A 24,292-nucleotide genomic window follows, 5' to 3' on the forward strand; every position below is an offset into this window, starting at 1 on the left:
GACAGACTAAGGGGTGTCTGAGACGCAGAAATCATTACTGTGTCACAAGAAGTAACTAAATATGCATATTTTGTTGGGAGAGATAAAGTCAGATGATAATATGGAGAGCCTGCATACCTAATACCTTACCAGGATACACGGTGCCTTAGATTTCTGAAATGTACATACAAAACCCTAGAACAAACGTGGAGGAATGAGACACACAGCAAATACAGAGGTACTGTGAGAGGTATACCTTGCAGGTTTACTGACAGCACTGGCACAGTGCAGCTGGTACAGGAGCTGCAGAGATGGGTTAGATCAGATTTCCTCTTTTTCTTGTTGGCTGCAGCACAGATACTGGTTTCTTGCTCACTGGCCCCTTGCATGCCTCCTTCTTTACAAGAGACGAACCTTTCCTGATGGCCATACATATCAACTTTCACTTTAAAAAGGATGGCACCATGTTACACAAAGAAGCAGCTAAGCTGTCATGAAATTACATATTAGAATTTAAAAAAAAAAAGTAAGTTTTCTTGATTTTTCAGTATAAGAATTCATTTTCTTACCTTATTTAAAATCCTACCTTGCCTCCGGTAGCATCCTATCATTCCTTCCTGGAAAAAACACATGGAGAACATGTTATTAACCCAACACCTGAACAAATGAGCTTCTAGGCTCAAATCTGGAAACGGCAGAGACCTCTGTGAAGCTTGTAAGATTTCAGTTATAACTCCTAGGTTTTAACATTTGTCTGATGGCTTTTTTTTTTCATCTCCTAAGGGGTATAAAATGCGGTATGCAGGCTGTTTGTAAGGATACTGAAACAGAAGTCATTGCACACTGAGATCAAGCAGTTGAATCAGTAGAGCCTGAATTAACTCAAAGGCTTAGAACCAAGTTTGTATTCTTTAGAGGCACTCATGTTGTACATGGATTGGGCTGCATGAGACAAGCCATGGTGTCCATCAGATTTCCAACACAGCTTATTGGGCAGTGAGTGAGCTCCTGGCTAAGAAATTATATCTATAGTGTTTTGCATCATACTGGAAGAGTTCCTATTGTGGGAAGAATAGAATGAAACTTTTTATAAGGACATAAGCGACAGATGCAGTAAAATATGTGAATTTCAGTAATTATGTCACTATCATAGCGTGCACCTGGAAGTAAATCGCATTTTTTTCTCCCAGCAGGCTACTTATTGCTGGGTAGAATCCACTGCCTGTGGGCAAGCAGGAAGGATTCCTGTCAGCTCAGGGCCCAGTTTGCCATTTCATTTAACTCACTATTTGGAAAAGAGAAACCAACTGTGAGAAATGCAGAACAATGCCTGGACTCAAACAAGATTAAACTTGCTAATTTTTATGTTTTAAAGTTGTCAAAGAATCTGTGCTTGTGCAATTAAAGCTTTGGAAAGGACTTGCAGCTCAAAGGGTGTTTAGAAAATGGCTTGAACAATTTCTGGAGTATTTTGTGGCAAGAATAATTAGGCAGTGAAGTCAGTACACGTAAAAACAAAACAAAATTGTAGTTTCATTATTGCTGCTAAAAATCCCCAGCCTGTAAAGCTTGTGTAAGGTTCCATCAATCACAGAAATTTAAGTAATCATTACAGGTTCTGTGCTATCGTGATGTGGTAGCACTGACAGAGCAGATTAAGCTTTCTCAGGCTGCTCAGTGAAGAATTGGATTCTGATCAACAACAGGGAGACAGAATACTCTAGAATGCAGCTACATTCAAAATCACGGAAAATTTGGAAATGTGAAATCAGTGAAAATGTTGATCTTGTTTAACATCTTAGAAGAACATTTGAATGAGAAATGGAAGAGATTGACTCATGAGATAATACTGGAGCTGAAGCTTTTGGCAGGAAGATGATTCTGTTCACAACAGATACTGAAACTACTTGTATGAGAAATGGCACCTCTTCATTGCATTTATATTTAAATATCAAAGTTTTTAATCTTTTGGAGGCAAAGTAGTAGATGTGTAAGTACATTTTTTATAAGATGTGTCCTCCGCCCTGGACATGGCGCATAGGTTGCAAGCCAAATAGACCATCTTCAAAGAACCTGGCATCTGAAAATAAACACTGAACAAGGGACCAGAATGTCTAGAAGAAAGCACAGCTACTTGATTATATTATATGGGCAGATTTAACCCCTAAAATAAAATAATTTCCTGGCAGAGCACATGTAGTCAAAGAGGTTGATTTTTACAGCTGGGTTGTGCTCACTCCTGTCACAGGTCTGCTTCCAGCCCCTTTGCAAGACACTTGGGAATGAGCAATGTCTGTGCTCACACTGTTCCCAGTGAACTGTTTCTTCCTTTCTCAGAAGCTGCACAAATCTGGCCTTTTCTTAAAATTGCTCCCAAGCTAGAAGCCCACATCCTAGTTTCAAGAAACATGACTTGCTGCTTAGGAATGTAAATCACTTTGCATCCTGGTCTTTGAGAAACGTGAGTCAGCCCATGGAGTGGGAGAATGATCCTCCTTGTTCTACCCCATCCTGGGGGTCATGGGGTGGCTGACCTCTACTCCCAGGAGCAGAAAGTTCCTGGCAGAGAAGCAGGCAGGAAACCAGGGCAGGTCATTTTGAGCTGAATATGTTTCATTATCATGGTGAGGGCATGCCCTCCAGCAGGCTGCAGCAGGGAGAAGGTGGATGATGAGATGGCAGACAGAGCATTTCAGTGCCTTTCAAAAGAGGGCATTTGAGGGCTCTCTTCAAGGCTTTTTCCCCCTCCCTTTATTTCATATACATAGGCACTATATGTGCAGAGGCCTGGCTTGCTGGAAACTCCTGGGGTAAGCAGCAACATTGTGCAAGAGAGGGAAGCAGAGGCTCTCCTGAAATGTTTTTAAAATGTTTTGTTGAAGGTTTTAACCTACGAGTACAAACAGATGATTGTCACTATAGAGCGTGACACAGCACAAGCACCAGGACTCAGATCAGAAATAGCTGTATAGGGCTATTTATTAAAGCAACATGTTGCCCTTACAGTTTTACAGGATATTTACATTTGCTTAACAAACACATACACTGCCCATTGGTCATGACAAAGAAACAAAACTCTCAATAGGTGAAAAGGAGGCACGTCACTCTGAGCCAACTAAAGTCCATATCTTTTATCTTTCTCTCTTTCTTCACGTTGTCATGGTGATGGCCTTGGTACCTTCCTCGAGAGAGATACGAGGCTTTCCTTATCTTCAGGAAGCCTTTGCTGGCTCACAAGAACAGCACAAAATGTCTTTCCTACAGATTTTCATAGCCTTTAAACAAAGAGCACATCACAGGGTTAGGGCTGCTGCCAGCAAAGTGCCACCTACACACCAGGAAAGGATGGCATTGCTCTGAATCCACAGGAATACACTACAGCCCCTGTGGATCAGCAAGTGCTGAAACAAACCAGGCAGTGCTTCCTAATCTTCTCACACAGGCACACACTTTTCTCCTATGACTATGAGGTCTTTAAAGTAGAATTTCTACTGGGACAGGTCTAGGAGCAACAGAATATTTCACAAGGCTGTTGAGCATCACTTAATGTGATACAAACTGCTGAACGAAAATTTCAATGTTCATAATCAGTGAAAATTATATTGATTCAAATAATTGCCCCTCAGCTATGATGGAAACCTTAAGTAAACAACTGAGTTATCAATAGTTACTACAAAACAAAATTCACATTCCCACTTTGCCCTTTAATACATTTGAGGACTGCCAAAGGATTTCTTTACTTTTAACTGGATGGCTTACTGATTCCAACAAAGCCAGTAAAAAATATGCTGAGTTATGCACATGAACAAAGGGAAACAATTGAATAATGTGTTGAAAAGTATTTGATTATGTACAACTCTATTATTTTTATTTTGGCAATGACTACCAGTCAGCAATATCAGAGTCTTCAGTGAAGACAGTAAATAGTAGTCAGTTGCTTAGAGCCCAAAATTAAATTCACATATTTATGAATGAAGTAGACTAATCATAAAGTCAATTATCATGACTACTAACATGCTTAACTGGTAAATGTGATTGTGAAATTTTGCCAAAGGACTACAAGGAATTTCAAGTAAAATTCAACTCAAGAAGAGCAAAACCAGATGCAATTTCATATTCAGATCTCTTAGAATAAAGAAAAAACTCAAATGCTTAAAAACTATTATGGTAATTGCTTAAAATCTCAATATTGCTATTATTAAATAATTAAAAATAGCTTTTAGGGCTCCTCTAAGGAAATCCTGTCATAAGACTAATGCTAGGAATACAAAGATAATGTCATATAACAATTTCTGCTCAAGGCTATGGGGTACTTCTGTTTACCAATGTAGCTGAATATTTTCTCATTGCAAAAGTTCAATTAATGTAATTTCATCCAAAGAGATCAATACAATAATGTTACAAAACAGGAGAGAGAGTATTGCTCACATTGGATTTGCTGCACAAACAGGTTCTGGGTTTGTTGAGCAAAGGTTGGAATTTCATCTTTTCTTTATTCTAAAAAGCTACTTTTTTCCCATCAAGAATACATATGTATTTCTTTTGAAACTCAGAGGATCCCTTGTGGAATCTGAAGCAAGAAGCATTGATTTGTCTGATTTCTCTGACTCTGAGCCAGCTGGGTGGACTCCATTAGCACACCAGCTCCCCACGTGTCTGTGGGGAGCTGGTCAGAAGGAGTGTAGGGAAGCTCTTGGAGAAGGAGAGGTTCCTGATCACTCTGATGTTTGGAAAAGCTAATACTTTCCCAGAATTTCTGACAGCTTAAAGGACTCTTTGGAGAATCATAATCTTTAGCTGGGGAGTTCATCCCCTTCTTCACATCCTGCTTGAGAAGAAATTTTCCTGTGAGTGGATGTCAAACTTTTCAAGCCAAGCTCAGGCTTTTACCATTTCTCTGATTCCACTTTTTTGGTTTTGAATCTGAAGGATATCAGTTGGGATCATGAGAGAGAACCTACTGTTGCAGCTGCTGCCAAGGAGCAGACGTCTTCTTTAAACACAGGAAAACTGTATTCCTCTTTTGTTAAACAAGCCTCATGTTTATTTTAAAGTATCATAACCATAAATATTATGGCCTAAATAGAAAATTTCATTTGAAGGGTCTAACAGCCTAGAGAAGTTGAAATATAGGTTGCAAACATATAGTATCTAACTAGCAGCACCTCCTCTGGTTACTTCTTACTTCTCTCAAGACAGAAAATAGGAAGGTTTTTTGTTTGGATTTTTTTTGTTGGGTTTTTCTTTTGGTTGGTTGTTTTTTGGGGTTTTGTTTGTGTTTTTGTTTTTTGGGGGTTTGTTTTGTTTTGTTTGTTTGATTTTTTTGCATTACTGCCTGAATAGGAACTCCCAAGCAGAAGAAATACCCCATAGAGACAATACGTGCAAAAAGAAAAAAAAAAATTGCTGTGTATTCTTTTGGAATTTCAGGCTTTCTGGGAAGAAATAACTAATTTGCACTGGTTTAGAGTAATTGTTCACTTGCAGAAAATTGCTTTTTCTGAATAAGAATTTCTTAGTGTGTACTTGGCTGGTAAATTTGAGTTATTTATTTCTGAACTCTTCTATATATTCACCCATTTCAAGTTCATAGGAAACTTTTCAAACAATAAACATGGCACCAAACTTGCTGATTTCTAAGTAAGGAAGGATTCTCAAATGCTAAGCCTCAGTATTTCAGCAATAGCAATAAATTCTTGATTGCAACCTTCCTGAGAGAATCATAAATATTTTTGTCAGTGTGCAGTTCTACCATTTGCTAAATGATGTGACGTTCGTGGTAGTATCAAAAGTCCAAATCATAATATCTTGCCAGGAAGCTTTCAAGCAGCTCTTGGACTGCACTATGGTTTCTGTTTGGTGTCAAGCAAACATAACCTCAGTATTTTCCCTGCTGACTACTATTTACTGACATGATTTTCTGGATGGCACAACAAAAGATACAGCTTACAGAATGTGCTATTACAAAAGAAAGCAGAAACAAATGGAAGTGTTGTTTATTTGGTAGTTCAAACTATTTTATGCCTAAATCAAGAAAGGACATCCCTGCACACAAAAAGGGGAGAACACAAATTGCACACAAACCAATTGCACACAAATTCCTGTGGAGAGGAAGCAGCCACAAAAACCCAGCAAAGGATTTACTGTAACATTAATTCCTTGCGTATTCTCTGTGCATGTCTGCCACAGCTATGACTAAAAAGCAGGATGTGATCCTGGCAGAAATTATTTGTAGGTTGAAGCTTAATTTAAAGCCAAAGAAAAATGTGCTGAGGACATTTATGCATGTGATGCTACAGACTTATGCATGAGTTGGCTGCTACATGGGATATCAGGTTCCTCCATAAGCACAGAACCCTCTCCTTTATTTCAACCAAAAATATTGAAAGGTTGATACATTTAACTGATTCCCATCAGTTGTTGTTAATCTCTGTGTGAAATATGTCATAAAACTCACTGATTTATAGGTACCCCTCTTCCTTCTCAAATAAAAATTAGCCATGAACCTGAGTTTAAATGTTTGATTTCAGATTTGGTTTTATTTATCCTAATCATTATTTTCTATGCGACAAATTTTCCATTAGCCAGTAAAGTGTTATGAAAGAGATCATAAATGTACAATAAAGTGTGAGAACTAATAATTAATAATAATTTTAATGAAAATATTGCTTCTCCGTCATTTCTTTTCTCCAAGGACAAACTGAAAGACGTAAAATTAATCCTCTTTGCCAAAATTAAGCAACTAAACTTCCAAGGGGAATTTTCAGTGAAAGCATATCCAAGCAGAAAAGTCGAGTGTTTTTGTGGTTCTCTAACCATCTGTGAAGCTGTCACATAAAGTTTTATGGCCCTTTTTTGAGATGTAATAATTCTCTCATAAGTGCATTGGACATAATCCAAACTCTTGAAAGTATTTTCTAGGTACCATGAATATCACTGCCCTCCATGCTAGCATGGGTTGTGTAGAAATACAGCAGATACCTTTCCTCTGTTTAGATGAGAAAAGGACTTTCTTCACATGTAAATGGGTCCCTTTTGGGTACAGGGTAATTTTTTAGGCATCTTAATATGGGTAATTAGTTCCTTCGTGAAAATCTGACTTCCATGTTGTGAAGGAGAAATGTAGAAGCTCTTGAAATGTATTTGTCAGTACAAATACTGACAAATTCACTATACTTAATGAGCTATTCACAAATTCACTATACTTCGTGAAATTTCTCCAGTCTTGGTGGAACGGTTAGGAATTTCTGCAGCTCTTACAGCTCCCCTCTCTCAAGTTTGTTACCTTCTGCTAAACTCAGTCTTTGAAAATATGTGGAATGGATTAAGTTCATCCCTCTCAGCTGGTGATTGTTCAGAAGGTTAGAAGTTCATTAATTCATTTTCACCAGGGAGGGAGAGAGGACCTGCCTTTCTGGCAAAGAGACCACAAACATGTTCATGGAGAGATTGAGGCCTGTCAGTCTGTCAAATCAGTGGCTATTTAAAGACCTTCTACATCTCATTTCTATGTCCCTAGACCATGGCTAGATCATGAAAAAAATGGTCAAGGACAAGGAAAAGATCTTTAATTAGCCATTGCCCTCTGCAAATGGGATCACCAAGGCCGTGAGCTTACTCAGCATCCACCAGCAACAGGTTTTGGTAAGAAGTCAAACCATAGCCACATGCCAGGCTCTCTCTAGCCCCAGCTACATCTCTCCCAGAGGGACAGCAGCCTCCAAGAGAGCTCTCCTGGCAGGCTCAGCTCTGAGTCATGCTCCAGTCTCCAGGCCCCTATGACAGCTGTGGTTTTGAGTGCAGGGAATAATAATAGCTAAGGAGAGAAGTTTACACTGGCCATATCTGTGCTGGGTGCCCTGTGCACCCTTCTGGGTGTCTTGTCTTTCCAGGCCTAGCTCTGGTTTGGTCCCAGGGACCAAAAGCCCACTTGTGCCTCCAGTTCTCCTGGTGTACTTCCATCCTTGTAGCACCAAAAAGAGAGCTCAGTTCATACACCTTGACACTGGTCCAGGATGTAAAACAAACCCTGGGAAGTGAGAACAGGACATTGCCTTCAAAAGCACTCTGCTGGTCCACACATCATGCCTAAAGGTCAGAGTCAGCCTCTCCCAACAAGTGCAGCCACTGTCCTGCTAGGGCAGCCATCCTGAAAGGCTCTCTCACCTTCTAATTTCATTCCTAATCCACACAAGTACCAGTAATTAGCAGGGGGAGACTGACTTGACCCGATGGCACCTTATGAATCTTTTTCTGTTCCTCATGGACTTTGCTTCTCTCATCCCACTGGAACATCAAAGCCCAAGAAGTTAGCTAAGCAGAAAAAATACTTCCAATCCACCTGGGAGAGACAGGGATCAGAATTAGGCAGGTGGTTTATTTACTACATAGTGGTTTATCCCTTCCATCTAGGGAAAAGAATTTTCTTTGTGAAGGAAAGCAGCACTTCTCTTTGCTTTTGAAGCCAGCATCTTCCAGCAAGCAGCAGATGATACATCTCTTTTGGAGTTGTCCATGTAAAAACCAAATTATTGGCAATTATTTACGCCACTTTCACATTTCTGCGTTTCACTTCAGTCATTGCATTGGGTATTGGTATTGCAAACTCTTGGTGACCATGGGCACGGTGGGATGAGAACAAGACCCCATGGTGCCACAGCAGGTCCAGAGGGGAAGGAAGGGTCACAAACTGCAGCATTACACAATTATACCTTTCTTATATCCACAGTGCCAAGACGCATCATCCTTTAAAATAGAATTATTTTTTGGGGGGGGGGGGTAAACAAAGGTATGGTTTCTAAAGGAAAATAATTTCTGTCACAAACACTTTGAAGCCTTTAAAGAAGACTGACCTATGGCCTCTGGGCAGCAGTCTGACTGGCTACGGTAGGCCAGCAAAACAGCCAAAATGCATTTCACTGAAACTAAACAAAACCACAAACCTAAGCATTCAAAATAAATTTTGAGAGAATAAAATAAACTTTTGCCAACAATACGGTGTCTATTTCAATGAAAGTTTTGGGCTGCTATTATTTTAAAGAGAAAGTTTTCATGATGTTCAGTGATATAATCCAAATACTGCAGTAAGCTTTGCTTCAGTTAGGAACTCTGAAATCTCCCTCCTGAAGGGAAAAACAAAGGTCACTTTATGCTTTAGCAGAAGTGAGGAGCAGAGGAAGAGTTTCTGTCCCAGGGAATTTGCTCTTTTTTGTCCTGGAATGTACAAACTGTGTGACTAATCTTCCTTTGATTCTGAAATACCTCAGTGACTTGAATGGAAAAGCCTTCTTTCCTCCACGGACAGTCCTGATACCATTTCCTTATGCATGGTCTTTCACATTTCTGTGCAATTCCTAGAAATCTCCCAGCAAGCTGCCTGCAATATGCTTCTCCTCGAGGAGTTTCTCATCTCCAGGTGCAGCACATCTGCCTTAACTATCCAGCTTGAAAACATTTCAGTCCCTGTTCTACACTCACAGCTCCTTTCCCTGTTTTCCTCCTCTTGCAGCCACAGGTGCTGTGCAGCCTGCCCAGAGCTGCACTGAGGTGCCCCAACAGAGTGACCCACTGCAGATGGCATGAAAAGAATTCCACTGAGAAAAGGGGGGGCAACTTTAATTTCTTTTAAAGTGGAAGTGTAAAATTCCATGTAACTCGTCCTGTTCCTCTGGCATCAAATCCTGTTGTACCAATGGCTCTGGAGCAGATAATTGAAGTCAAGAGCAGTTTCTGCAGCCAGTGGACATTTACCCATGGAGCTATAGCCAATATCCTACCATATTCCCATTCCTTTCCCAACCTTGTGTTAGCCTGAGAAATGTGTTTACCTATTCCTCCTCACTCCCAAGGAAACTGAGTGCAGTGGTGATTACCTCCAAACAAACTTTCAGGTTCAAATGAGGAAAAGTACAGGAGAAAAGCACATTACACCACAGATTCATCTTGGAAACAATTGCTCAGAAATGTTACTAAATGCTTTTGTTCAGCCCACATTTATGCTAGAAATACAAAAAAAAAAAAAAAAAAGTGGTCCTTCCACTTCCCTTCTCCACTGGTCCTTATCCACTGCTTGAGAATTAGGCCTACATCTCTTCAGCAGGCATACAAAATTCTTGTTGGTTTCAGTCTATCCATTTTCCTCCATTGCACAGGTTTTCTTGCCTTTGTACAGAAAACTGTGAAATACACATTTGTGCAATATATGCACAAAAAAGAAAAAATAAAATCAACCCACAGGAGCCCTCACAGCAAGTTTTCACTGATGACCTTTCCACAGAAAAATGCTGGCCAGTCATTCTGCATCTTGTGGTTCTGTCCAGGGGTGCTGAGACCTCCAAAGTCAGTGCTGGAATTTTAGTGACCATAACCAGCCATGCTTGAATGTTTCCTCATTACAGATCCATCCTCTGTGGTGCTGGCCACCTCACCACCATCAAACCACAGCTCCTGCAACTCACAGGGCCTGGGACAAACAGAGCAGATTCATTGCCATTTTCCCTCCACGCTCTTCCTTTTGGCTCTTTGGTGAGTATTAAGAAGGTGACGGGAAAGGTGAGCATCTCAGCGAATGGGATGGATTACTACTCAGGTGAGAGGACTTCTTGTTTTGTTGCGTTTTTTTAAACGTGTACTGCACTGGTAGCATCTGGGAAAAGACTAAGAGGCAAAATGTCATTTGAGCAAATGGAAAATGGCTTATCTACAAAAAAAACTGACAAACAAACAAAGCAAAACAAACAAACAAACAAACAAAAACAAACCTAAGCAAAACAAAACAAAAAAACCAGAAAAATATTTAATGGAGTTGTCAGAATGGCACAGTAAAGCAGAACTGGATGTTAAACATCTGTGGGTTCTTCCTCAGGCTGGTCACTCTTGAAGGCAAGAGACATGATTTTGTCAATACCGAAAACAAATTCAGAGTTTTGTTGCCATGGCCTCAGCATGGTGTCATTTCTGTACAGGGTGATTGGACAAAGAGAGACCTTGCCTTTCTTCCCAGTCAGTATGAAAAAAGTAAGAAAATCATAGTGAGAGGCAAAGATTTATAACTAATAAAGTATATGTGCACATTTATCACTTTTCTTCTCTAAGGGACGTCATAGTGATTTTATGATGCTGCTAAGGAGAACCTTTGGCTTGGATTGGTTTGGAAACACAAATTCTTTGCATATCATAGTCATTAAGTAGCCTAGTTTAGAATTACACAATGTTAACCCTGACCTACACGTATTGGAAACCCCTTGATATTAAGAGATTTTTCATTCAGTAACCATAGAAAGCTATTTTTCACCCTGGGCCCACACTTGAAAAAAAAAAAACAACAAAAACATGTTTTCCAAACCAGCGTAAATGCTAAATGCAAAAATAACATTTACACTCAAATCACTTTGTCTAAACTGATGCAACATCACTTCTTATGTTAAATTTGGAGCTATTTCAACAATTGTTGGAGAAAAACAGCGAGCCTTGGAGCTCAGAGTGCTTAAGGGCTGCTGTGGCAAGTTTCACCATCCCACTGCTGTGCTTGGAGAGTGTTGTGTCATCGGAGCAAGGCACAGCTGCGACCTTGGAGGGCTGAGCACGTAGATTTGGGTTTGGCTACAGTCCTTGCTGCCCCCAGCACAGCACAGATGTGCACCCTTTTCCCCTTGTAGTAAATGCTTGAGCCACGGCCAGCAGTGGGGAGTTCCCCTTCTTGAGGGGAATTTGTTCAGTGTCTCTCTGGCCTAGTTAACAGAGTGACCAAGGAGTCCAGGGTTTAAGTATTTCTGTAAAGAGATTATCACTACAAGAGCTTGTTAGCAGAAACAGAAGTTTCTAACAAGCAATTTTAAGTAAGGAGTCAAGGTGCAGGATGAGGAAAGAGCTGCTACTTGTGTTGTTCCAAAAATTGCTTATTCACATTCTCATGCAAAACTGCCTGTACCACATCTCCAGGGTGTTTTAAAATGAACAGTTTTTTTGTCCATCAACCAACAGTGATAAAACTTCCCTACGATTTAAGTATGTAATAGGAGCATGACACACAGGGTTTCTGGTAAGAAGCTGTGTTCTGGTTTCCAGCTCAAGCCACAGGATGTCCCTGGGCTAGGGACGTCACTGCATGGCAGGTGTCACCACCTGGGGCTGGTGGGACAACAGGCTGTGGGGTCAGTCCTGGCTGGGGGCTTATGAGCTCTGCTGGGGCTGCAACCACGGGCAGGGATACAGGAGGCCTGCAGGATGGCCTGCTGGGCCAAGGGTTTGAGTTTGTATACAGCCAGGATCAGGGAAGGATTTTAGCCTAGATTAGAGGATGTTTTTTAGCATGTGCAGGAGAGTTTCTTCTCCTTCCATAAAGAATGGTTGAGTTGGAGGACAGGCATGGGAGAAAAGTGAGCTGTGGTAAACTGTAGAGACACTGAGGGAAATGTTTCTGAGACAGAAGGGAAATGAGTTGTGTTGAGAGGGAAGGGTCAGGGTGAAAGAGCAAGTTGGTAAGGGGAACTGGTCACATGTGAAGCAAGAGTAGGAGCAACAAACACATAAAAACACTCTCTGCTCTTTGGATTTCACACCATGGCTTACACAGCTCCCTCCAAATGTGAGGTAGTCACAGCAAGTAAAACATCAGGAGTAAAAGATCCCACTGCAGAGATATTTTACCATCTCTATTTGAGATTAACTGCTTGGTATGTTTTTTTCTTTTAAAATGACACTGTTTTCTGGCTCACCACTGATCATTAATTTTGCCTGGAAGCCTCAGAGAAAAGCAAGAGAGTCTTGGCAAGGAATGTCACAGTTGCAAAATTTCTTCTCCAGGTCTCCTGACCAGAGCTGAGCAGAGCTTCTCCAGATGTATTGTTCCCTGTGGTGCTTCTGCAGCCTGCAACTGATGAATTTGGGCTTGTTCAGAGGGGATTTGGGGGCACATACAAGGATCTCCCACAGAAGGCAGTCCTCCACAAATGTGAGTTACAATGTGACTCTTTCCCACAGACTGCAGCTCTCCATGAACTGCTCCATCCTGTGTCCCCTCTACAGGGTACAGTCCCTCAGGAGCAGGGTGCTTCAGTGTGGCTCCCCACAGGGTCACAAGTCCTATCTGCAAACCTGCTCCAGCACGGGCTCCTCTCCACAGGCCACAGCTTCTGGCAGGGAACCTGCTCCAGTGAGGGGCTGCTCTGCACAGGCCACAGCTCCTGCCAGGAGCCTGCTCCAGTGAGGGCTGCTCTGCACAGGCCCTGCCAGGAGCCTGCTCCAGTGAGGGGCTGCTCTCTGCACAGGCCACAGCCCCTGCCAGGAGCCTGCTCCAGTGAGGGCTGCTCTGCACAGGCCACAGCTCCTGCCAGGAGCCTGCTCCAGTGAGGGCTGCTCTGCACAGGCCACAGCTCCTGCCAGGACCCTGCTCCAGTGAGGGCTGCTCTGCACAGGCCACAGCTCCTGCCAGGAGCCTGCTCCAGTGAGGGGCTGCTCTGCACAGGCCACAGCTCCTGCCAGGAGCCTGCTCCAGTGAGGGCTGCTCTGCACAGGCCACAGCTCCTGCCAGGAGCCTGCTCCAGTGAGGGGCTGCTCTCTGCACAGGCCACAGCTCCTGCCAGGAGCCTGCTCCAGTGAGGGGCTCTCTGCATGGGCCACAGCCCCTGCCAGGACCCTGCTCCAGTGAGGGCTCCTCTCCACAGCCCCTGCCAGGAGCCTGCTCCAGCACAGGCTTCCCATGGGGTCACAGCCTCCTTCAGGCACACCCACCTGCTCTGCTGTGGCTCCTCCAGGGGCTGCAGGTGGATCTCTGCTCCCCCCTGGGCCTGCAGGGGCACAGCTGCCTCACCAAGGGCTGCACCAGGGGCTGCAGGGGAATCTCTGCTCTGGCTCCTGGAGCAGCTCCTGCCCCTCCTTCTTCACTGACCCTGTGTCTGCAGAGCTGTTCCTCTCTGTGTTCAAGTTTCTTCCCCCTTCTTAAATCTGATATCCCAGAGGTGTTGTCAATGTCACTGTTTGGCTCGGCCTTGGCCAGAGTGGGTCTATCTTGGATCCATCTGGCATTGGCTCAGGGGAAGCTTCTGGCAGCCTCTCACAGAAGCCACCCCTCTAGCCTCTCTGTTAGCAAAACCTCGCCCTGCAAGCCCAATACAATAAGAAATCATTATTTGCGTGGTATTGGACCAGATTACATCCAGATTGTCCCTCTGTTGGAGCTCAGTTGTATTTTATTCCACTTGGGTAACAGCCCTGGACCTGTCTTGGAGGGATGGGTTTGCATTTTGGATCATTGCCTGACAACTGGCAGAGCAGGACCCCTCCTGCAGAGCAGGTATCTTCTACCACAAGGGTTTTTTCAAGAGCACAGAGCTGTGGGAGAGGGAGAATGTTACATTTTTTTTCACAACACTTAATATATAGTGACTCAGAGACCATTGGGGTCTCATTTTGGCTTCATTCAGCCCATTGTTAACTTTTTGCCCCTTTCTCTAAAAGTCAAGGGTGGGTGACACATCAGTTGGCTCTGAAACTCGTGCTGTGGCTGGAATTTGTCAAGTTAAAATTGAACAAAGTCCCAAAAGCAAAGTTGTTTTGGGGGTTTGGTGGTTTATGGTTTCTTTGGGGGATTTTTGGGGGTTTGGGTTTTGTGGGTTTTTTCGCTCCCATTTGTCCATGTGGGTATTTTGCTGCAGCTAGATCTGTAGGCAGAAGCTGACACTTTAAAGCTGCTGTCAAGGCCCTGAGGGCACCAGTAAACCTTACTGACCCTGACCAACATCCCACAGGGCCTCCCTGACACACAGAGCACCCTGAGACAAGTCAGGGGATGGATGAAGACAAAGATGAAGCCATTCCTCTGGTATCATTCTGCTTAGCTCACAACCAGAAATGCATGCAGGGGATGAGTGAAAACCAGGGGGAATGTAACCAGAAGAAATTGCTGAAGAGATTTGTAGGTGTCCTGGTTCAGGGCAAATTTGGGAGAGAACCCCCAAAGGGCTCCTCTAGGAAAGCAGATTCAATTGCCCCCCCCCCCCCCAGCCAGTCCAGGAGAAAATACCTCCTTGGAGAAAAGTGGAAAAAAACTGTTTGTTAAACAATAAAACCTAAACAATATTGAACAACAAAACCCCTTGCTGCTCCAAAAGAGATGACAAACTGAGAAACCCCCTCCCCGGGCTGCAGCTGAGCTCACTCAGTCTCTGGTCAGTCCCTCCTGTGCTGGAAACGTCACAGGCCAGGCCTGGCCCGGTGGCCACAGGTGGAGCTGCTGGTGCTCCCCTGGGTGTTCAGGCCAGAGCAGGTTTGAACAGGTCCAAAGAAAAAGGAAAAAAAACACAGTCAGGGAACTTCTTTGCCTCAGCTAGCTAAAACTAACTAAAAGCAAAGGAGAGCACGGTCCTGCTGTCTGTCCATCCACATACAATACAGTCCAGGAGCAGGAATGTGGAGGAGTGAGTAGGGTGTCTGAAAACAAACTGCTGCTTCTTCTCTCCCCCCTTCACGCTCTGGAACAAGTGTTAGAGGTGCAAAACTTATTATTCAGCATAAACAGAACAAGATGATTGGGGATAAAATCATCATATAGTCAACCTAGAACAGTAGGGAATGTAAAAGCACAGCAAACGGTGCTTTTCTGATTATTGCAAATGCAACATGGAACAGAAATCCCCTCTCCCTCTTTTCTTCTCATTCCAGCAGAATTTACTGTTATGGAGGTAGTTAGATAAACCATCATGTCACAGACAGGGTCAGGACATGATCTGGGAAAGCTCCCAGATCTCAGGTCTGTAGCTCAGAGGGATTAAAAGGGTGCTTGGGTGGAAAGCAGTATTAAAATGATCACCAGCAACAAACTGCACACAGTTCTGAGGAATGTGACTGTACCCACCTCAGAGGGCCAAGGCAGGAATTTAATGGCCAGAGGGGTCACCCTGGTGCTGTTGCTCTGCTTATGTAGCAACACTGAACCTCCTCCAGCCAGCTAACAAAAACAATGTTTTGGCCTTATATATAGCAGCACAGGGGAAACAAAAGTAAAAATGAAACATTTTTCACAGTGGTGCTGTCTCTTTTTAAACATTGTAACTCTTCCAGAAAGACATGTGTGGTTCAGAAAGCACTGAGATAGATTACTCAGCAAAGCCTGGAAACACAGACCTCTCAGGTGAGCTCTCAGGTATCAGTAGTATTTTATTCCTGATGAACCTTCTGAGCAAAATTTACTTCGCTGTTTTTCCAGTCCCCTGCAGTGTTCAGCTCCCATAGCGCGGCCGGCGGTGCCCTCTAGCTGCCGGGGATGCTCCTGATCCCGGCAGCCTGCTCCAGCCTTGCCGAAACAGAGTCTGGCTGTTATCCCTTCCGCTAGAAAACATCTTTGTTTTCACTCGAGGCATCTGATAAAAGGCCGGTGTTTCTGGCAAGTTGTGTTTTACTGCACCTTCAGCCCGTTCATGTTTTATTCATCCTGCTTCTCGCCTTTCTTCTGATTTCAGTCAGTTCTGGTTTTAGTCAGATGCTACTGTGATTGCCCCTAAACCTCTTTCTACAAAGAAAGAAATATTGCCCCCTCTCCTCCACCTGCAAACTATCAGCCCCTCTCTGATATCCCAATAAGCTGACAATAAAGAAGATATTATCTATTCAGATTTTTATTTCTCTACCACTATTCAGGGGGAGAAAAAAAAAGTGAAATAACGGCAATAAGAAAACCTTTCCATGCAGATGAGTACTGTTACTCTTGAAAGTGTCAGCAGTTCTAAAGAGGATTTAATTGTGAAGGTGTTCACTTCACAGCAGACTCGTGAGCCACAGGAGACCTCCTGGACACTCCCATCATCAATGGATCCAGGCTTCAAAGCCATCCAACAGCTGTGCAAACAGAGCTGGTGTTGCACAGGCAGTGTGCCCTGCCACAGCATCCCTGTGCTGGGCTCACATCGTTCCAAGGGGAACCCATGCAGTGCTGCCCAGGGATGACAGTGCACCTACCTGGTGAAAAACTGACATGAATTGATCTCAGGTCTCACAGAAGCACCAGAGGATGGCCATGTTTCTGCCACAGCTCCTTTGTCCTGAGGTACTCTGAGCTGCCAGCAACCTGGCCAGCTGTAGAGGGTAGATGTCAAATACCTGTAACCAGCTGGTGCTCATTAGCCACTCATTACCCCTCTGCCTGTTCCAGGAACTGGTCTGTGCCTGCAGAATGTGACCCAAGCATCTGCCATGGTGTGAGAAATACAGCCAAAAAGCCAGGGACTGTGCATGACACTCAGGAAAGGATCCCTTGGGAAGGGGCTGATGGCTTCTCCCTGAAAAATCCCATGCTGTGCAACATCAGCACAGCTGCTCTAATTTTGCTTGGGTGTTGTCTGTGTCTGTGCATTCATTACTGCAGAGCATGACAAGGCAGAGGTGGTGGAGGTGGTGTGAGAAAAGAAGGAAATGGATGGCTGAGTTGAGGACAGACCAAGTCGAGCAAGCTGGAAACCAGCACTGTGTGGATAAACTGTTGCTAACACATTTGTCAGAAGACTGAAAACCTCATTTATGTGAAGCGTATGAATGAATGTAGACAAGTCCTGCAGACTGGCAGAACTCAGAAGGGGGGGTCTGTAACCCGTGCTGTCCAAAGCTCCTCTATGCTAGAAATTCCTTTGTATTACCAAATGTTCATCCTAACCAATTTCTTCAGTATCAATCACAGCAATTTCCTTCTGGACAGGATGGAAAGCCATGAGGCAAAATGTTGGGCTGTGACTGCAGGTAGGGCCAGTGGCTCAGCCTTTCACATTGCAGTGAAAGCTTGATCCTTCAGACTGTAAGAGCCTATTTTCAGGCACTTACAATGTTGCCAAACTATAACCATTTGGAATGAAATTTTCCATGCCAGGTATCTGCCTCAGGCTGAAGTTTTTGGAAAATGTCCACAAACTTAGCCGTTTCCAATAATGAGGGTAAGGAAAAATTCAATGTTTTGTCCAAGTTAGAAAGCAATTGTGACCTTTCCTTTGAAAAGGTCTGGCATCTCTCTTCCTTGGAGAGGGTTTCCTTTCATCAGAGATATCCCCTTGGCCCTCCTGAAAACCTGCCCAAATCTGGCTATGTTATATGCCTTTAGGAAGCTGAATTTGAACATGCTCAGGGGATAACTATGAGATTCCTTTCATTTTAGCAATTGAACTCCTGAAGTTTTCATGCTCCCTGAGCAGGTTCCAACTGCAGTTCAAGCAGGACTGCCCTTGCAGTTTCAGCTGCAGACTTTCACAGCCCATGGCAAGGCCAAGCACCTGAGGAAGGAGAGCCAGGAGTCTGTCTCTTGCACTTTTGGTGATGATCATTGGGGTGAGACAACATGGAGGAGAAAAATTCCTGGATTCAAATGCAGAAGGGACAAGAGCCAGATGTGTGGGTGGTGATGGGGGAGTGAAGACTCAGGAATTCTCCCAAGAAGACAAGCAGAAGGACAAGGCTGGGGATGGCCTGGGGATGTGATGGGCAGTGTGGGGTGCAAGGCAGGGCTGTAGTGGGAGGCACAAGGATGTGGTAGCAGTGGAGAGCAGGGGGAAATGAAGCCAGAGGGGAGAGGAGGAGCCCAGACAAGTCTTTTCTCACCTGGGACCTTGGTTCCTTGGAACAAACTGCAGAGCCTGGAGTCAGAATTTTTGCCTGCCACATCTAATATGTGAAATGCACAGCCTCAGCCCAGACACCAAAGTTAATATGTATTCTTTCCATTAATCTTCACAGCTGGTGAGTGAAAGGGACTCATTTCCTTCACATTTGAATGATGCTGTAACAGCTAATTATTTCTGAGAACTTGACTATAATGCAAAATATCATGGGAAGAAAAGTACATTAGAAATCAATAGCTATTTAGAGAAAAAGCATGAATAGGAAGACATAATGAAAAGGTGTTTTACAGCAGAGGACAGAGTTGAAATTCCACAGCTAACTTTAATTCCAGTGTTTCCTTAGCTGTTTACTGTTGAGATATCAAAGTCATGTGATATACTTGCAATGTTGCCTTTCCTTTACTGTCTAATTTTACTGTCAGTGCTGTCATTGTCCACAAGTACTGACTGCCAGCTTCTACTTCAAAATGGAAGTGGAACAACAGCGAGCATAGATAGCAATGAAACCTGGGATCTGGTGTTGGGATGGAGATGAAAAATCTGTGGCACAAGGTTTCCGGAAAGGCAGGCAAGACTGGACTGTATCTTCTGGAAGGCTGATCTGGACTGAAGAAAAGAGATGGTTATTTCAGAGGAGGAAGTGATCCTGAGAATCTCTCCTTCTCTACATTGCATTTTCTTCTAACAGTTTTTGTCAAGGATACTGAGAAAAGTACATGTGAAAGATGCATGTCTACATCATATCATTAGATTTAAATTCACTTCATAGGAGCTTTCATTTCTACTAGAAAATGTCCAGACTCCCGCAAACTAAAAATAATTTTAGAACTTTGACTAACAATTTCAGAAAAGAACTTTTGATGCATCAACAGGTTTGTGCTGACAAAAGGAAGCATTGCAGCCCTCAGCACGTTTTCCTGAAGTTCTTTGTAGTGTATTGCATGAATGCTCACAGCTCTGTCACAGGCACCCACCCTGTTTGCTAAAACAGGGACAGGGGATGCTAAGGACAAGCACATAACCCAAACTTGTTGGGACCAGGCTAATGGCAAGAGCTTGTTAACACTGGAGTGCTGACAGCACAGCGCATGTTTGGTGCTAAAGGATTGGCTCTATAACAAAGGGAAAACCTGGACTTTTACTGTTGTTGAAGTCATGTGCAGGAGACTTCCTCATTGTGTGACTGCAGGGATGTTTGTGTGTCTACTCAATGACTGGACGTAAAACTCCTGTCTGGAGAGGGACCTCCAACAAGCCCTGCTACCTCCAGCAGCTTCCCTTGCAGCAATAATACTCTCAGCTCCTTGCTGCTGTGCTGGGAGGTGCATAAGCACTGGGGCTGAATGGGACACATTTTTTCTTGTGGGAGATACATCTTATATATGCAGTAGTGGCAGTAATTATTAAGCAATTTTTACCCTAAACCATCACCACCAAAGCAGCCCCTATAACTATTATTTCCCAAGAGATGTCTGGAGCTGGGAAGGTTTCACAGTCACTTATTTCCATGCCACTGGGGAGAGGACATTTACCATGCTGAATTTATCTCATCCCTCACCCTTTGAGCAAGAAAACATGCTTTTCTTTATCCAATATACTAACTATAGATAGACAACAGGTTGGTTGTTTGAGTTTTTTTCTCACTGCCCTCATGCTTCTAGAATCAGTAAAATTTTTTCAAAGTATCAGAAGCTCAGAAATGCAGGAAACTATTCACACCACTGTCTGGAGTGTGGGTTCAGCTTGAGTGAATATTCAAATGCTTCTCCAAAGCTTATCTGGCTTAGCCAAAACCTCCTGAATTTACAAAATTGGGCTGGGCATTTTATGAGAACAGGATGTCTTACAAGATTTTCAGAATTTCCTCTGCTAACAGAAAATACCATGAGATCAGCTTGGAAACCAGAATAATTTCTTTTGATTCAAAGTGGGCCATACTGTTTCCAGATCCTAAAAAGATTCAGAGTGAATTGGCTTGTAGAAATCAATTGAGAGTGGAGGAGAATGACTCCTTTTATTTTGCCTTCCTTAATCCAGTTTGCTCTTCTCCAAAGGAATCCAAAATAACTCCACTCTTGGCAGACGTGTTTCCCATTTCAAACCCAACCCTCCCCTTTCTCCAACATTGCCTTGCTGTTGGAGCACCTTGTCTAGAAACAAATTATTAACTTTAAATTCTAAGCCAGCAATTAATTCTCTTAAAGGTCAGACAGATCAAATTACTTCCACATCAGTTCAAAGCTCCTCCATCAAAAATGAGATGAAAGTGCTGGTGTTCCTGATCCTCATTCCAGTCTGGCATTCCCAGGTTTCAAAGGCTACCCTTTGGTTTGGATGCTGAGGATGGGCAGCTGGATATCTGGAGGGGTTTTGCTGTGGTGCTGACGATCTCTCTGCTCTTTGAGCATGTATGTCAAATCTTTAGCTCTTGTGCTCTTTAAGGTGGCCCTTCTTTGCTGTGTCCACGACTGAGCTGGGTTTATCTGGAGCAAAAAACTGAAATGCCACCTCCCAGCAAAGCCCAGGTGAATCTGTGCTGGGAGACATGGCTGGCATGGTTCTGCTGAAGGGGGGGCACAGCAGCTCCCTCACAGCACCCATTACACCTGCACCTGGCACATACCACCCAGGTTCCTGGGGAATATTTCAACACAAAAGGGTACTTGAAGTTCTTACAAACTTTCCCCAGAATAGTCTGTTTTCCTGATGTTGCCTGTAAGAAAGAACGCAGACACTCTGGTGGCTGCAAACACACAAAATGTAGATGCTGAGTGTGGTGGAGCTCAACCTTGCTGTGACCCTACTGGACAGGGCCAGGAAATCTGCAGTGGCTGCTCACACCTGCTCTGCCTTTCTGTTCTCAATTTGCTTTTATTATTTGTTTCTCCTCTGGTGAGTAGTTGACTTTGATGATCGAGTTGTCCCATTAATGTCCCAGAAGACTGTCAGGGCCTAATTGCCGGCTTTGTGCACAGACTGTCCCATTCCCTGATCCGTGCCAGGGGGATAACAAAGGGGACCAGGATGGGGCTGCTCTTCTGCTGCAGTTCCAGCTGAGAAAAACATGGGTGTATGTGACTCTCCTGGGAGGCAGTAGCAGCAGTGTTAGAGCTCTTTTCACACTCCAAGGAAAGCCAAAGCCAAAGCCAACTTCAAAGAATAAAACACAGTGGCTGTGACTATCTCAGAGAATGGAGTGATCTGGCCAAGTCTGGACTGCATCCACACATCTCAGCTAGAGAAGCTGCAGCCCTGCCATGATGAGAAGAAGCAGTCACTGATCCCACAGAATAAATGTGTAAAAGCCACTTTAATATCCTGCTCTGAACTACAGCTTTTTATTTTAAAGGCTTGCTCAATGTCAGAACTTAGAGAAATTAAAGAATTTGAGAGGGAAAGTCCCACAGCTGCAAACACATGAGTGAGTTCACTGGTCACTGAAATGGTCACAGTAGAGAATAACTGTACAGCAGCACTGCAGGTGATCTGCAGTGCTTCTTCCAGTGATTTAATTTGTACATCATGGCTTCCTAACAGTGATGTGTGGAAACCCAAAGATGGTACAAGACCAAGCCCTTGGGAAAGCATTTTGGAGGGAATGGTGTTTAGCCTGGTGATTTAAGATGAACAAGTTGTCATGGATTTAATTTTACTCCAATATAAATAAATCTTCCTTTCAGGACATCAGAGCTAGCTAGCTAAATATACATATATGCAAATATCTGTATTTCTATCAATATATAAACTCTTCTGACAAGAAACTATTTAAAACAAAAAGGGAAGCTCCCTTTAGCCAATAGACCAATCATTTCTCATAGTGCAAATTTGAGGTCAATGAGACTGACTGGTTGGATTTAAAAACTAGAACAATGGCATCAGACTGACATATTTCCACTTACTGAAAATAGGTGTTAAGTTACTTAACTGGAAATTGAATAAAGATTTAATGATCAATACAGCTATTTACCAAAGCAGTGTATTGGTGAGGTGTATACTAACGCAAATCAGAATTTTCTTTAAAAATATCCCTAACTCAAGAACATATGCTCAAAACAGTGGTTAACACAGGGAATTCTAAACAGATCAAACTAAATCATGTCTAAAAGACTTTCTGGTCCTAGAAATTTGCAACAAGTATGCAGCAGCAGAGAGGCTGCTGTTCTTGGGTTTAAGTGGCCTATTTAGTTCCTAATGCTTGAAGTTTAAGTAGCGTCTTTGAAGCTGTGGCTTAGGTGTTAAGAAGTCATGTAGGTGGAAAGGGAGGGTTTATTCAAATTCCTTTCCTCTGTCACACCCTGGCCCAGGCTGTTGGAGAGGTACAACATTCCCTGTACATGGTCAGATAGGGCTGAGCACAGGAGAGATCTGCATTCTTTCCCTTCTGAAAGGTGAGATATGAGTCCTTTGAACAGCTGTGTCTATCCTGCAGTCATCCCCTTAAAAGGCAAAGATCTGCCTCCCTCGAATGCAGTCCAGGCAGGGAAAAGGCAAAGCTTCAGCAAGAAAAGGCCACTCAAAACACAGGTCTTTATAAAAAAGCATTTCCTAGTGTCTTCCTCTCCATCAGTCCCTGAAGATGGCTTTCAGCAAAACACAAAACCCGTCTATGACCTGAGACTGCACAGGGCACCCCAGCAGTAAGTGGAGCTTAGAGGGCACAGGGGAACTATTGTAGGCCAGCTCATAAGGAGATTTCTCCTTAAGCAAACTGTATTTCTCCTTATTCCTAGATGTAATGGAATGAAAATAATCTAAAATTACCAGGAAAAAAATATCAGAAAAATGCAGAGGGCAAAGGAACAAAAAATCTGGATCTGTGTCACACTTGCTGCCAGATGTCTGTCCTGTGCCCTCCTCTCCTGCACACACCATTGTTCATGTTTCTGCTTCTCCTTGTCAGAAAACCTTGGCAACAAGCTCCTTGACCAGTTGAAGGATCCAGGTAAATTTTCAGGAAATGGCATCTTTCGTGTCCTCAGATAGTACACAAACTTCACAGCTCTTGTGGTAATGTTTAACTGGGACCTTTTCACTGTGAGCTGATTATTAACACGGATTTCACACCCCTGAAAGAATGTTCAAAGCCTACAAAGAAAGACATTGTCTGCTTTGTTTAACAAATGACACTATTTCCCTTCTGCCTAGCAACCTGGCCAGAGGATTTGTAACAGGGAGCAAGCAGGGTGAGCAGGACAGAGCAACTCAAACAAGCAAATAAATCTCATCCCTTCATTGCACTGTAGGCAAGAACTTGTAATAAGATAAAAAAGCATGTCTCTCCTAATCCAATAACTGTAAAATAACTCCAGAAACTCAGATGCTTAGAACTATTAGAAACTATAGTTTCTAATAGAAACTATAGAAATATAAGAAAATACACTTTCAACACCATTTCAAAATACATTTTTTGAAAGACTGATTGCTTTGCATATATTTCCATGCAGACAGTAAGATCATTATCATGCCCTTAAGGACATTATCATGCTTTTAATTTCCACAAGTGAGAACTGATAAAATAATGTAACAATGTCACTGCAAACATTAACAGATCCATAATTCTCTGGCATTTCTCACATGTCTTCAAAGTCATCATTCTCTTATCTTCTCTGACATGCTGAAACTGAAAGTATATATGCCTTTTAAAACTTCCTTATTTTATGCCTAGAAGAGATCAGGCTTGTTCACAGCCAAGTTGTATGAGTCAGGCTGTGCCATTC

At 43.1% G+C, this 24,292-nt stretch overlaps 1 long non-coding RNA gene across 1 annotated transcript in view; it reads right to left on the reverse strand.

Annotated features, from left to right (window-relative positions):
- Positions 1-574: 574 nt before the first annotated feature.
- LOC143692029 (uncharacterized) overlaps positions 575-24,292 on the reverse strand; it is a 54,409-nt gene continuing 30,691 nt past the window's right edge. Inside the window, exon 3 of the long non-coding RNA XR_013179888.1 lies at positions 575-596. This is a non-coding gene — a long non-coding RNA (uncharacterized LOC143692029). The remainder of the gene's footprint in view (positions 597-24,292) is intronic.

Source organism: Agelaius phoeniceus, chromosome Z, assembly GCF_051311805.1.
Source record: "Agelaius phoeniceus isolate bAgePho1 chromosome Z, bAgePho1.hap1, whole genome shotgun sequence".
Lineage (NCBI taxonomy): Eukaryota > Metazoa > Chordata > Aves > Passeriformes > Icteridae > Agelaius > Agelaius phoeniceus.